The 16,684-nt window shown below is 38.6% G+C and overlaps 1 protein-coding gene across 1 annotated transcript in view; it reads left to right on the top strand.

Annotated features, from left to right (window-relative positions):
• LOC108428401 (PDZ domain-containing RING finger protein 4) overlaps window positions 1–16,684 on the top strand; it is a 164,014-nt gene that overhangs the window by 53,596 nt on the left and 93,734 nt on the right. The window lies entirely within an intron of this gene.

Genomic DNA, 16,684 nt, shown 5'->3' with positions numbered 1-16,684 from the left:
CTCGCTCTCTCTCGCTTTCTCGCTCCGTCTCTGTCACACATGTATACAGTCATACACTATGTCTCCCAAAAATCATGCTAACATTCACTACGCAGCCCAGTCACTGCAGGCAATCACGCCATCAAAATGGCTGGGCTTATGGCAGTTGGAGATTTTTAGGGTGGAGCATGCAGTAAAAGTACATTAGCACTGTGCAAATCCCTGTATAATTTAAGAATTGTGTTAATATTTGTTTCCATAGAAGATAAAACACTAATGCAGAAAAAAACATAGTACACAGGTGACACATTTAGTGATTTAATATAAATACTCAATCTATAATTTCAATAATGCAACTTTTGTCTCTATAGTTCTGTTGCTCTAATTTGCAGAAAATGCTCTCATAAATTCATGTTTCCCCCTCTGCACTGTCGAGGTACTTTCAATTGAGAGCTCTCAACCTCCACTGTTGTTATGAACGTGCAGCAAGTTAAAGTGTTATGCAGAGTGGTGCTGAGTGGTGCTGAGTGTTCAACATTAGCCATTTAGAAAATTATGAAAATTAAAGCTCATTTGGTAATGGGAATAACAAGAACAAGAAATGGGAATAGCAAATTTTAGTGGAATGCAGGGAGTGATTAAAAAGGATGGAGGCCTTATCTGGTTCTGTGAAAAGCTGTTTTCATGCTGAATGCAGCAAATTCACCACTACACTTTCAGACACGTTGTTGTTTAATGGAATGCACGTTGCAGACCCAGAAAGCGGAGTCTGCGGCAGTCATGGCAGCCACACAGCGTCATATAAAGTTCAAATGTTTGAAACTTTTGCACAATGCGCGTTGACCAATTCTCGGCCAATAGGAAAGTAGTAGGTGTGTCTGATAGTTCCTTTCACTACCTGAAAGATTAGTTTAATAGGCGGGCATACAGTGTTTAATACAGTTTTAATAAAGCAGCTTAGGCTGTTTGTGTGCTGGGTATATAGAGGTGTAAAAGAAGGGTGGAAGGTGTTTGAATATGTATTCATTGTATTTGAGTTGGGAGTAGAACATAACTTGGTTAGCTAGTCAGCAGGTTGACAACATGCTTCATTGGTGCCATTTGTAATGATTAGAATTACATATGCCCTGCAATATTAGTAACAGCCCATACAAACAAAGGCTCACAGGACATTTGTATGACAGCAAAAGACATGGTAAATATGCATGATAGTTGGAGCTTCATTTGTAAACGACGAGGTCTCTGACCTGTAATGATGGATCCAGCTGATCGATGATGCAGGAAAGGTCCCACAAAAAAAAAAAAAAGAAAAACTTCAGTGTGATCTTTCTCCATTATGATTCTTACAGCTAACAAGCCTCCTCTCATGTGGATTTTCCAAGGCTAAATTGGCCCCCCAGTAAGTGTGTTAATGAAAAAAACGCAACAAATAAAAATGAGCTCATTAAAAACAAAACAAAAAGAAAAACCACAAGCATGAAATAGAACAAGCACACAATATACCATTACGTAATTAGTAACTACAAAGAGTCGTTATGGTTCATAAAATCTGAAGGCATCAATACCAACATAGAAAAAATAGCAATCATATTTGTTTATGAATTCAGTTATGCTGGACATTGCCTCTTCATGTAAAGTGATTTTTTTTCCTGTTATCAGTTCCAGATTTTTTTTTTTTCTGTTCTGAGGTTGATGAACAGCAGAAGCATTGTAGTTGTGCTTAAAGTACTACCTTGTTGAGCTGCTCAAGGGTTGAACAGTCACAGCAGTATTGTGGGGTTGTTTTTATTACAGTGGTCACCTTGAGCCAAAACAGGAGCTGAAAGCAAAATTGCGGTCATATCATAACACTGTGTAACACATCATGATACTTTTCAGATCACTACTTTGTAGTTAACATTTGATGTTAAATATGCTTTTTTAAAAATACATCTCTATAGATTTTCACTTGAATGTATTTAGTACATGAGCAAAATCCAGAGTCATCTTGTTCCAGCTCAGATTAATCCCTGGTGGTAACCTTCCTGTAGTCATTCAATCCATTCCCAAGCAGAAACTGGAGACACATGCGAGACAAATCTTAATACCAGCTATGACCAGGGTAGCTGGTTTAATATCCACTTACATATAGTCACTTGCAAAAAGGAAAAATGTCAATATTTTATCATTGTTATTATTTAAAGATCACATGCTTTTCAGACTATATAATGAACATTGTAGCTAATATTGTAATGTGTAGCCAGTAATCTACACCATACTCTGACAGTCCAGCTAACTGTGACACAGACAGCTGTTTTTTGCTGCTCCTCTATGCTTTTGTAACAGTTTGCTCATACAACCTGATCAATACAGCTTAATCCAAATGGTCTGTTTTAGCTTTATTTTTTAGTCATTACTCCAGTAAATCATCTTTGGAAAAGACATTTACAGCTTCTCCATGCTGACATTTAAAGAGCCTCCTCTATTGTCTACTGTATCACTGGGGTTAACTGACCCCAAGAAAATCCATTGATGAGCAGTAAACCCTGAAAAGCTTGTGCCAGAAGATTGATGCCAATCCAATAGTGATATATTGCTTTTCAGTATGACTTCCCAAGTTAAATGAACTAATTTTGCAATTGCAGACAGCAGAGCTTCAAGAAGTAATTGGATACATAACAATGCATATACACACTCACACACACACAGACGTTTTCTCTCCCTTGCTTTCTTTGTGCTTGCTCAGTCGCTAAATGTGTAATATTGCTCTGAATGTAAGGTTGAATGAGTGAAATGTCACCTGTGCTCTGAGTGGGAGCGCATGAAAGTGTGAGTGTGTCCTGTAAAGGTCTCATCTCTTCATTAATGTTGAATGTGCCATTTGAGGCGTTTACAGCCTCTCCTGCATGTAAAGTCCTTTTCACCTTCAGGGTCAGACCTGATTCAGAGCATAATACACACAGAACAACCAAGAATGTGGAGAATTACCATAAAGGTCCTTGAAATTCCTGGAAGTTTCAATTTCAGGTAACTTAGGTGTTATTCACACAGCAGGTAAAAGTGGCCCAAATCTGATTTTCTCACCAAATCCGATGTTTTATTTGGCTGTTCACGGTAGTCTAAATGTAGCCTTAGATGGCAGTTGTGCACAGTCTTGCACTAATTTCACTGTGGGTTTTGCAGTATCATGTACATTACATAGTGTGTAGGATGACAAAATTGGCACTAATGTTTAGAGATGGACCGATCACTGTTTTTGGGGCTTGTACTGATGGATGATTGTCCTTTCAGCACAATCGGCCGATAGTAGACACTGATTGAGAGCAGGGCTGGATGCCACATTTAAAGGTGCAGAAGCTATTCTCAACAGCAAAGCAAATACACCCCTTCCCTCAGTGCTCTTACAGAATCTCTGCCCATCACATTTACGGATGCACATTGTCAAGGCATACAACACTTTTAGATCTTGGTGGCCATAAAACTACATAAAAACAAATACCATGATACAATGTTAGAGCGAACAACAGCAGAGCAAGTAATGTAACTAACGCAAGCGAGGTGGTGGGTTAGCAAACTGTCACTACAATTGCTACTGCGAAGCTAACCACAAAACCTAGCAAACGGCACAACAAAATACTGACCTACTGATTCTGTGGCACAACAAAAATAGGTTAATGTTACGCACCCGTCAAGCACAAACAGAACATGCTTGAAGCTGAAGTCAGCTTCTTTGTCACCAGCTTCTTTGAATTTTCCTCTTCCACCTTAAATGTTGCAACAGCCACCACTTGAAATGACTGTAGCCTGCAGGACCAAACTGTACTTCTGTTTCACTTCTGCTTCACTTTGGATGGCATTGTGAACAGACAAATAAAAAAGAAGATATATTTGAAGTACTATCATACCTCACAGAAATGTTTATTTTAAGAGGTTTTTTATTAGAACAAAGTTGAGAGTTGCCTACTTGACTGATGAGAATTTGTTTAAAAAACATGATTTTGTGATTTACAGGTTTGTAGTGTAGACAAATAGAAATCTCAAGAAGCAAGGCACTAGTAAAGGGAGTGGATAGAGACATTTGTGCTGTGTGTAGTCCAGGCTTCCAATCCTTGTTCATTTACTGTGGGGTAATAAGCCTGTGAATTTAGGTATTTAACTGTTATTTTTAAAAGGAAAACTGTTTTGTTTATTCTTTTGTCATTAAGTAAGCTGCCCAACATCACCCAGTGTCCTTAAATGACCGTCTGTCTGGTTGACACATCTACTGTAGCCTCACCATTTGAACACTCATGGTAGCAATACTGTTGGTTTACTGTTGCTGCAACAGTTACAAAAAAGGAAGTAGACTAATATTTTAACCCTGAATGTAGCAGTAAATGAGTTGCTGTTGTAAAGAGGGGACCCTATAGTCATTTTTTATTTTATGAATTAACTGTAGATAGCTAGCTGTACAGAGGCACTAGAAAGAAAAATGTGTATTTTCTCTTAATTGGCCCAACTAGCTTATGCCACAGCATGTGATTTAGGCCACAGTGCTTTGCCCAAGAGCTTTCCATGGTTCTACTAAACATGTTTTCAGTCTTTTTTTATAGCTTCATACAGGAGATTGATGCAGAAAGAGAATATGATTTTCCCAACAGGAGCATGACCAGAGTGGGTTGTCCATGTGTCAGAAGATTAGTATCAAGTCTACAAAAGATATTTATAGTGTCCACCTACTGCTTTTGTGGCTTATTGATCAAAGACACACAAGAGGGTTCTTATATGGTCGCTCCTGACCCAATCAACATGGACGCTCACCAGGTGGGAGCAAATTGGCCCAAAATATCCAAAGCCTGCAATCATCTATATTAATCCCATCCTCCCATGGCTGTGAACTAGGAAACCATATCTGTTCTGGGTGAGCTATTGATTTCATAAGACCATTAGTGCAGAATTGTGGTGTAACGAGGAAACCTCGTGACCAGACCTCACATCAGGAGAGATGGCTTTGAGGGCTTTCAGCACTTCTCTAGTCCCTAATGCGGCAGCAAAATCCAATTCCACACAGTCGTAATTGAAATTTATTTTGTCACCACAATGGCATGTCAGATTTGCTTATTGAACCTGGTGGTGCTTCAGGATATGTCCTGGGCACTCTATGGTTTGTAGTGGCCCTAAATGTGTTAATAAATGAATAAAGCCTAAGGATTTTACATCACTCCAGGAAATGACTGCTGAATAATTGAACTGACAATGTAGCTTTAATTGTGGCTGGTCTGGGATCACATGCTGTTCCGTGTAAGGAATATACACGGAAAAAAGCCTAGAGTGTATCGTGAACATCTCCATGGAGTAGTATCATTTCTTTGTCACCACTGAATGACCTGTTTTGGAGACAAATAATTTGTCTTAAAATGGTTTACGTGTAGCGATTATAGCATTTGGACTCGCATCATAACATAGGCTTGTATTGAGAAACCTACCCCACTGTTCTAACCATTCTCAGCATGTAAAAGACCTGTACAGTAGTTAATAACAATGCAAAAAAAGTGCCTATTTCTGTAGTTAGCAAAGCGAGTACTCTCCGGGTCCATGTGTGAGTGTACAACTAGCCTTAGCATTGCCCTTCATGCCTTGTAGCTGTTAACACAGTGCATTAACTGCTTCATTACTCTACAAACTGTACTTTACTGCAGAGCAAATATAGAGAGACATATGGGGCTAAATGTTAAACCTCTTCACCCAGATCTTCATTTCATTTAAGATTAAAATTGGGGGAAATAATTGACAACAGAAGTTAAGAGAGCAGTGATCCATCTTCAAGAGATGGAGTTAAATATGCTGCTTACTGAGTGCCCACAACGTAAATATAAGCTGCACCTTTAACTCTTGGTCAGTTATTCTTATGGACATCCCAATGTGATCCAGGTTTTTTGTCATCTGATCCAAGTACATTCATTTTAAGTATCAGCCAGTATAGATTAGATGCAGTATATAATATAGCCACATCATTTAGGTAAGATTTACTAGGCTTCTATTTAATGCTATGTGCATAATGTGACTTCCTAGACTGATGTGTTTTTCCTGCCCTCCCTGATGACTTGATGACTGGTCGCTTCAAAATTCTGCTGTAAAATGTTATGCCAGTTATATACACAAACTGATCTTCCTCTTTTGTAAATTACTAAAAAGCTCATTTTGCAGTGTGAAATACATGATTTCATACTCTCTAACATGCATGCACTGATGTTTCTGAATGCACTGGTACCGTTAATGTTGGCTTTCCATCTGCTGGTAAAGTAGAATGTTTTCCAAAATACTTTTAAAACAGTCATGACTTGCACCAGAAACGTGACTTGAGGTGTAAAAGGTAATTCGCTTATACACAGTCGAAACACTGGCGCTACAGATTTCAGTTGTAGTTAGTTTTCATGTTCCTCTTTAAAAAAAAATCAAACATTTGTTAGCACCTGAAAATGTGCCTCACTACCACAGACCCTAGATGTTCATGAGTGCTACTTCTGCAAAAGTACTATAATTTTTTTTTTATCTACCACATTTGTATTGTACTGTATCTGTACATATTGCACAGAAAGATAAGTGATACTTTTTTAATCCCACAAACGGGGAAATTCCACCTCCACATTTAACCCATCCGTGAAGTGAAACACCACATACACACTAGTGAATACACACACACACTAGGGGGCAGTGAGCACACTTGCCCGTAGCAGTGGGCAACCCTATCCACGGGGCCCGGGGAACAGTTGGGGGTTAGGTGTCTTGCTCAAGGACACCTCAGTCATGGACTGTCGGCACTGGGGATCGAACCAGCAACCTTCCGGTCACAGGCCAGTTCTCTAACCTCCAGCCCACAACTGCTCCCTAAACATAATTCATTATTCACTATGTAAATAAATGTGTGCTTATGTAATCATGTTCTAAGTACAGCATCGATATTCCATGTTTATTTATGTACATATTTTCTAATACTAATGATGATCCATTTGCTAGATGTAGAATTTGAGACTACGGCTACCTGGATTAGCATTGGAGAAATATTGCATGTATTTATGTAAAATTTACAAATGCAGTAAAATAGATAAAATCCAAACGTTTTAGCACAATAGCCCAGCATTGCCTGAACATAGTGATATTCAGATATTGTGTATCCCTAGTTATAATTGTGTAGTATAAGATGTTATGAGGTGTAGGATCTATATTCATGTGGTTTTGATGTGTTTGAAAGAGGAATCTATCTGTTTCTGTGTTTTTGCATGGGTGTATCTAGTCATCAGTATCCACTAAACTGCATGATCACTCTCAACCATCAAGTGTCTCTCCTGAGTTTGCAGTACTCTGGTGATTAATTTGAATCTAATTTCTCTTATCAGGAATCAGAATTTGCAGATTTCCTTTGCTAATTGGCATGGAATCCCCTCTGCATGCATAATCATTGGAGAGGGGTGTGTGTGTGTGTGTGTGTGTGTGCGTGCGTGCGCAGGCAGGTGCTCGTGTATGAGGGCTGGAGAGTTATTCTGGTGCTTATTGAAATAGCATAATTCATTAAACCTCCCATCTATCTCTTTGCTCTGAGACAGGTGACCAAGGGCCTCTGCATTTTAATTACCTTTTGCCATGCTAGCCAAAGCAATGTCTGTATGCATTATATACTTAGAAACTCCACATCTGAGAATACACATCACAATTTTGTGTGGGTTTCTACACAGTAAAAAAATAATTAAAATGTGATTTGAATTTATTTTCCTTAACTTAGTTTAGTCAAAACTTCTCAAACAACAGTCCTCCTGTTATTGCTCTTTAGTAGTTAGTAGTTTTCTGGGCTAAGTGAGAGGTGAGACTTGATTTGATTGAGGATCCATCCATTCCTTGCCAGCCAAGTTACTCTCAAAAGTCTTTGGCAACGCCAGAGTTCAAGGGCATCAATATTTTTTCCTGTCTTGCTTGTTTCCTCCCAAAGGAGTCATTGGTAATGCCCACACTGAGACTGTTGGTACAGTCATTTCGGGAGGCGGCTGCCTAAGTAGGCAGCATTTCTGCACTCCAGAGGCAAAGGCTGTCCCGTTCAGAAGGCAGCTGTCTTCTAACTTGCCTTATTTTGACCAAATTTGAAGACCGCTTTGCACATACCCTTCTTGGAGAACACAATCCCGTAATACTTTTCACTAGTCAAGAGTTCCGTCACTTCAGTTTGATGAACACTCTATACGCCATGTTTTTTCTGCCATTCAAGATGTTTAAAATGTGGTTTTATGATAGTTTATTTTTTGTATTTTGTCTTTACTGTTTTGTTTGACTGCCATATGTGTTAGACATATTTGTGCTTGAGATCACTAGAAGTGGTCCCTGTGATTAAATTTGGAGGAAATTAAGGAGAAAACTTTGCATGGCATTTTCACTCAATGGCTGACTGGCCACTTTGTTGAAACACACCTGTGCTAGAAGTGTGGGTGGCTGAAGTTGGGTTTCTATTCACCAGCTTTCTGTTCGAATTCTCCCATTCCATCTTCAGTGGTGCACCATTTAAGGTTGAACAGGAAAACTTGAACAAGAACCTGACTTCAGCTTCATAGTTTTAATACTTGTAGTATTTTTTGATAACAAGATTTAAGCCATCAAGATATCCTCTGGAATTTTCTGTACAATGATAACTATTAATATGTGCTATAGTAGGACATTTCAACAAGGTAGCACAATGCGTTATTGCATGTTAAGTTGCCATTAACTGAGAGGCAGCTGAGTTCAGCCCCAGAGAAGGTGGTGGCTTTTCTGGATTCTGTTGACATGTGGTTTCTTCTTTGAATGGTAGAATTTTAACTTGCTACACTAATTTGTGATGCAGCAACGCATTGTATGCACAGACAGTGGTTTCTGAGCCCTTTCAGTGATTTCCGCTACAGAATTGTGTCTGTTTCATTGCAATGCCACCTGAGGGCCCAATATTATGGCTAGCCAATATTGCTTTTTGCATGCAGTGATTTCTCCAGTCTCTCTGACTCTTTTAATGATTTTATGTACTGCTGGCGATGGAATCCCTGAGTTCTTTGCTAATTCATGTTGAGAAATGTTATTCATGAATTGTTGCCCTTTTTGCCTGCGCAGTCATTTACAAAGTGATGAACCCCTTTTTATACCCAGTCATGTCACTGCCCTGTTGCACATTAGTTGTGAGTCCACCAGGTGTTTTTTTTTTAAGCATTACACAGTTTTATGTACACTACATTGACAAAAGTACTGCCTTCACACACATATGAACTTGAGACATCCCATTCTCAATCCATAGGGTTTAATATTGTGTCACCCCACCCTTTGCAGCTATAACAGCTTCAACTCTTCTGAGACGGCTTACCACAAGCGTTTATGGGAATATTTGACCATTCTTCCAGAAGCGCATTTGTGAGGTCAGACGCTGATGTAGGACGAGAAGGCCTGGCTCACAGTCTCTGCTCTAATTCATCTCAACATTGTTCTATTGGGTTGACGTCAGGACTTTGTGCAGGCCAGTCAAGTTCTTCCAGACCAAACTCGCTCATCCATGTCTTTTTGGACCTTGCTTTGCGCAATGGTGCGTTGTCATGCATTGCATTCAATGCTTTTCATTGCCCTTGGTGATGTAAGGGTTAGATGAAGCTGTTCGGCCGTGATGCTGCTTCCAGAGGCAAATTAGAACTTTTAGTAATTGATTCAACAGATGATGGGCACTGTGCACTTCAGCACTGCTCTGTGGGCCTGCTTTGTGAGTTTGTGTGGTCTACTGTTTCGTGGCTGAGCTGTTGTTGCTCCTAGTTGCTTCCATTCCACAATAATAGCACTTACAGTTGACAGGGGCAGGTCTACCAGGACAGACATTTCACAAGCTTATAAATTGTGGCAAAAGTGGTATCCTATCATAGTACCACTTTTTAAAGTTACTGAGCTCATTAGTACGACCAACTCTACTGCCAGTGTTTGTCTATTGAGACTGCAAGGCTATGTGCTTAATTTTACCCACCTGTTAGCAATTGGTGTGGCTGAAATGCCTGAATTGAATTATTAGGAGGGTTGTCCCAATAGTTTGTCCATATATGTCCAATATATATTGCCCGTATGTTTTTATATATCGCTGTTGTCTGGGAAAAAAACCTTGCATCTCCAAAATGGTAACTTTATAGGAAAAGGAAAAAAATACTTTACTTTTAATGTAAGTCAATGGAACCAGCCTTTTTAAAGTTATTTTATGTCATTTCTTTAAGTCAATTCATCATTAAATGAATATACAATGTAAAAAGCAAAAGGCATTTTAAAATTATGTCAAAAACTGAAAAACAACAAATATGGAGATACAAGGTTTTGTTTTGACTGCAGCGATATGTATGTGTACATATTTGTAATTTGTTATACATATATAGTTTATGCAATAATTATGTCATAATTTCAATGTAATTACATTTACATAACACACAAAGCAACTCTTCTGACTTTTTTCAGTAACGTTTGTTTCATTGTTAGCAAATGACAACGAATGATAAATTTCCTTAGCAGAATTTAAGATTGGAAAGATGTAATTTTTCTTAATAGAATTCTGATTGTAAAATATATCTTCTTTTACTTTCAAACACAAATGGTATGGATTGAAAGTGTAGAACTGCAACAGAATTTGCTTGTTTCAGCGAGCTAAGAGTGAGAAATAAAATTACAACACACTTTTGTTCAATGAGTAACTTTTGGATTATGGCAGCCTCTATAACCTATTAATGCACTGTATCAGTGGGTAGAAAAAAAATCAAATCTTAAAAAGAAAAAAAGAGAAAAACAATCTACTGGTGTACTGAAAGTCATTACTCATGACGTGTTGTCACTGCATAGTAAATAAAAACCATATGAAGAAAAACATCATTATTAGTCCATGTGATTTTGCCTCATTGTGCAGATAATCAGTGAATTATTCATCATAGCAACTGAAATGCAGCCTGTATCCAAATAGTGGGAGCCAGTAATAGGTCTAGATATGCAGTTGGCTAACCCATGGCAGATGAGGCCTTTCATGTGTGCCCAACACACAAGGCTGGGTTTATGTCTCTGTTTTAGACTCCTGCCAGACTGGCTTACTGAATGCAGAAATCTCATCCAAAAACAACGGCTGCACAATGACTGTGTGCTGTTCCTGCTCTGCCTCAGTCAAAGGACGGAAATAAAGAGAGCATGGGTTTGTGGCTAATGGACATCTGTGAAGGTGAAGACCCGTCCTTTAACATATGCACAAATAAACACGCACACCAACACAAACAAAAGCCTTTTTGTGTCCGTAGTCTGAATTTGCGGAGGTGTTGGTGAAACCTTTTGGGGCGTTTGTCTTGTTGCTGGAGAGAGTCACCAACCCCCCGCTCTCACATGCGCACACATACACACAAGTAATGGATTAACTATTGGCTGAGATGGGAGGCCTTGACAAAGTGCCTGTTCTGAGACGCACTCGTGTCTCGCAGTGCCTTATAATAATTGATGGATGACTGTAGCGTTACCCGATGACAGTCTGGTTGCCTGGCCTTTAGCCCCTACTAGTTCAGCCCTTACATGTGTGAAATAGGCAATTACTGCCAAACCTCGCCCCAGTGATAGGCCAATGAGCAAATGGCTACTGTGGGACTGACTGTGCCTGAATGTGTTTCAGTGAAGGTTTTAGGAGATGTAAGAGGAGTAGGATAAAGTTTTACTTGGACCAGCTGCTCTTTCTGTACCTTTTTGGTAATGTTCATTTAGTCCATGCTATTGTTAGATAATCAAATGAGACTGGACATTATTTTTAGCATGTGTGCTATATTCCACCTAGTAGAAACAATTATCTATTTTAAATACCTGCAAATTGCAAAGTTTGTGGTGGCCAGCTACATTTTCTTATTGAAATACTTAAAATTTAAATTTAAAGATATTTTATTCCAAGTTATTTTGGACCAGTTTTATTTGTCCATTCATCATGAATTTTTAGCACAGTTAAGACAGTAGGTAAAATGCAAAAAAGAAGAAATTGATCACTGCAAAACAAAATAATGCTTTACTTTATCAATTTTAACCCCGGCTGATTAAGAACAGTATTCTTCAACAAGCGTTTACAAAGGTTTTAAGTCTTTTACCTGCCTTGGAGTCTACTGTCGAAAGAGTCAGGGAGTCTGGTAAAAGATCTCTGTGCATGAAAGGCAAGGCCAAAAACCACTAATGACTGCTCTTGACCTTCGTTTTCTCAGATGGCACTGCATTATAAACTGGCTTGTTTTCTGTGATGGATATCTTAGGCTTTGTCCGCGCAGCGAGTAAAAGTGGCCCAAATTTTTTTTGTTTGTTTGCCTGTTCACATTCTTTTAAATGTGACCTGAGTGTCATTAGTCTGAACAGGTCACACTCCTAAACTGATTCGCATGTGCTTCATGTTGCTTCACATTGCTTCACATGGCTTCACCTCTGCACCTATCCAGAGGTAAGCAATCATGACTTCCAACAAACACCAGTCACGACTGGAGATTTAGTTTTCATTTTCGCCAGCCTCAGAGGAGCGATCATGAAGCTTCACTGACTGACAGCTGGGCTCATGACCCAGTGTGTGTTCAAGCTCGCCGTAACGCTCCTTTGATTTGCATCATCGGATTCTTTAAACTTCAGGCTGTTTTGACGCTGCAGCCTCACTCTCCTATGACTGCATTCAGTCATTTCTTTTGACATCGCTTCAAACATGGAGGTGTTTTGGATAAGTATCTTTTAATTTTTTGGTACAGAAACATCAGCCGCGCGAAATGTTGATGAATGTTGAGTTGAATTGACATAAAAGTCGCATGAATTCCGATCTGTCTGTTCAGAGTCGCTTTGCCAAAGACCAGATATGGATCGGTTTGCAGTACCACATATGAGAGCGTCTCAAATCGCAATTGAAAATCTTAAATGTGTATGTCAAAATGAAGCAAAAGCTCGGATTTGGGCCACTTTTACCGTACACTTTTTGCTGTTTACACATTACCTTAAAGTTTGGGTCCTTTATCCTTTATAGCATAGATTGTGTTGGCAAGCCAGCTATGTTGCAGTAAGTGAGTATCTTTGCTCACAATCAAGCTTTAGTTAAATCAGTATGTTAGGCCTGTATGTTCAGAATTACCACAGACCATAAAATTATACAGTGCATTTCCCGAAACAGCATATATATGCTTGGTGGGGCAGCTTAAATGATTGTAGCAGACATGCTAAACAGCACTGCAGGTTAGGCTGATTTCAAGAAATCATTTCCCACAGTGCATTTGTGATGTAGTGACTATAAAGATAATCAAATTGCTGTGCAGTTTTACTTTAGTGAAGGACAAAAAACTGTGATAATTGACAAAATATAAATTGTTTTCTGAAATGCAGCGGCTTATTTACTGAGCAGCAGTGGAATAAGCTGGATCATCTATGAACAAGTTAGTGCTGTAAAATAAGCTTATTCAGGACGAAAAAGCATCTTATCCACTTAGTCATTCTGATCTTTTTTGCAAAAAGACAGATTTTCAGCACCTTTTCACTTGTGCAAGTGAGAAAGATGTACCACTTAGTCATTTTCACTATGAAAATGGGTTAAATGTCAGTTAAAAAAAAACTGTAAAAATTGAAGCTGTAGAATACTTTTTAAATAGTATTTAAAAGGAGGAGGTTCAGGTGCTTATCTCTTCCTGGAGCCTGTTCTGCCCCATATTGACTTAAACTTTATGATCCATAATACAGTCCTGTTATACCCGGCCTAATTTAGAGAGATAAATCCTGCTTTTAGAGCTGTTAACAGGCTAATGGCCATGACCAGTGCCCATAGATTATCTAGGAAAGGCATTAAATAGCATTTCTATTCAGGCTGTAGAAAGTCATACACAATGTACAATGCTGTGCTCTAATGGAAGCTGTCCATTGGCTATTGATAGAACAATCTATCTTTATAAGGGACAGTGAGAAATTCCACGAAATTTGAGTTTATGAAATTACATTATCAGACATAATATATGGCTGCATCAACGTGAAGATGCAGTAGAATGAATTTGGAGAGCAAATGATCCAGTGGTCTGTATGTGTGGGTGGGCAAGATAACAAAAATATAGTCAGCACCATAATTATTGGAACTCTTGGTAGAGATGGATAAAGTCATTTTTCGATCAACTTAATCTCATACTGATAGAGATCTAACCGTTAACTGTGGTAAATTTTACAAAACAAACTGTTTAACACAGCCATGTCTCACATTATTGGTACCCCCACATTTAGTACACTGTTAAAAAAGATGGTTCTTTAAAAGAATGGTTCTTTTAGTAAAGAAAATGGTTCTTTAGAAAACCATGAAAATCAAAGAACCCTTTGCATGGTTGAAAAAAAACCCAAAGGTTTATTGGCATGAAAGTGGCATCTAATTGTAGTTTTGTGGACCCAAAAGTGTTAGCACCTTCTGCCAATCTCAACCATGATGTTTGGAGACTTTTTTTTTTTTATTATAATCTCTTCAACCATCCTCTTGAACGGAGACTGTGCATGGAGACAGAATACATTTGCATCCTGTTCCAGACAGGTACACTTCTCAGCTCTATTTAAACCTCTTATTGTTCTATCTATTTGGCCTCTGCCACCTCATAGTAATACCCCAGTGAAACAGGGAGCTATAGGTGTCCACTTATGAGTTGCTGAAAATTCTCTTTGGGGCACATGGGTTTTAATAACATTTTAAGAGTTTTGATTTAGGTATTAATTACATTTGCTTCCATTAAAAGTTAGTTTTCTTTCGTATCATCATTGTGGTATTGAGCTAATGTACTATGAAGACATTTTTTCATGACTTTTTTTTTTTTTTTTTTATTACCTCTTTTTATCTCTTCCAAGGGTGCTAATAATTATAGCACACAATGATGATTAAGACCCAATGATACATTTTTATGAAAAACAATATCATGAACAGGTTGAAACAAGACAAAATACGGGCAAACATCAGCGCCACATTAAAAAACAAAACAAAAAAAAAACACTTTGAGGGTTCTTCAGTAAAAGAAAGTATTTCTGTGTAGAACCATGAACACTCAAAGAACCCTTTTAATACGTTTATGGTTCTTTGCTTGGTCATGTATCAGTGTTTTGTATGAGGGAAAACGTGTTTGTCATTCTTTTAAAGACCCTCTTTAAAATACTTGTTTATAGCATCAAAAATGGTCCACTGTTATGAGTAAAAGAACCCTTTTTCAGTGCTCTATAGAGCTTTTTTTGCTAGAAGTGTAGGCAATGATTCAGTGTTATCTATCTAGAATAAAGTAAGACAATAGCATATTGAATGGTCATCCAAATGGCTATTTGTTACTATGTAGTTACTATACACTGACACTCTATGATTGATCCAAATGGCCTCTTTAGTGAGACATGCAGTTGTTTTGTATCTTAGTACTTTAAGAAAACCATAGTCTCAGAGAAGCATTGTGCTGTAATGATAATGTATTGTCACGTTGTCCACCATTATGCGCATGTATTTGTTTGTTAGATGGGTCCAACTATGTTCTTTTAGTTTAATTTGCAGATGAACTTCTGTGAGGATTTCTGTGGTATTGTATGTTATATATTATGCCCGCTGGGGTAAGACACATTATAGGCTTAGTTTTTCTTTGTATTTTGTCTGTATTCATTTCTTTGAGACCAGAGGACATGTTTGACATTCGTAATATGTCAAGCAAGACGGGCGCTGAATTTAATGAATGGATGAGGAAATGTCTCATTAAATGAAGCTTCTGCATCCAAATGACAAAAGTGTGCAAACCTGTAGTCAGTATCCTTGTTAAACCCTGGATCTGCAATAGGAGGTCACTGTAAGCAGTCTTGCTGTTTTTGGCTGTTTTTCTGTTTGCTAGACATCTCTTAAACTACTCTCAGTGAAATAAAGCTAAAGCCTAGATTGTAATATTATCTGGCTGCTGAGCTGAAGCCATATTAAGCCACTCAATCCTGAGCATATACAGGGAGTGGGAGTTAATGATCATTTCATTCTCTGCACTACAACATGATCAGTGTCCAGAGAGAACGCGTGTGCTGGCCTAAAGGAGTGTCTGCTAGTCTATTTGAGGGATGGATCATACACAGAGGGCTTCCCAGAAAGACTGATTTGAAGAGACGGGGATGTGCATTATGTTCTGCTTTCTCTGACTGCCATGTAATGTATACCACTTTTCACAGAAGGCTTCTTGATAGGTTTTGGGGCTTCATTTAAACATGACAAACTGTTTTGCCTCCTGAATAGTTCCTGTGGGTTCTTTGCAGGCTGACAGACCAAAGCAGCACAGCAGTGATAATATATCAGTGGTGTAGTAGCTTTCTGTTCCACATCTATAACCACAAGAACCCTTCATTTTGTCTTTCAGTTATTTAGTGATGCTCTCAGCATTGTATTTCTTGCAGCTATTTATAATAGCTTGCTAAAAGGATTTCACCTGTCACTAGAAGGTCTACATAAACAGGACAGGGTTGGAAATGGTTGGTCATTTACAAGATGGTGGCTTCTTGTAAAACAGTGGTGATGATGAAAGGACTTCAGTTTAAGTTGATTTCTGCATTTTACAATTGGGATTTTGCCCAAATAAAGGCAGTCTTAGATCAGCATAAATGGAGCACACACACACACACAGCTATTACAGCAGCAGTGATTGGCAGAGGCAATGGAGCCTGGGATTAGCACAGAGAAGAGGCCAGCTGTTGGGAGAGTTCTGCTCCATTT

The sequence above is a fragment of the Pygocentrus nattereri genome, chromosome 11, assembly GCF_015220715.1.
Source record: "Pygocentrus nattereri isolate fPygNat1 chromosome 11, fPygNat1.pri, whole genome shotgun sequence".
Taxonomy (NCBI): Eukaryota; Metazoa; Chordata; class Actinopteri; order Characiformes; family Serrasalmidae; genus Pygocentrus; species Pygocentrus nattereri.
The sequence above is the reverse complement of the archived record's forward strand: the minus strand, read 5'-3'. Positions and strand labels throughout refer to the sequence as shown.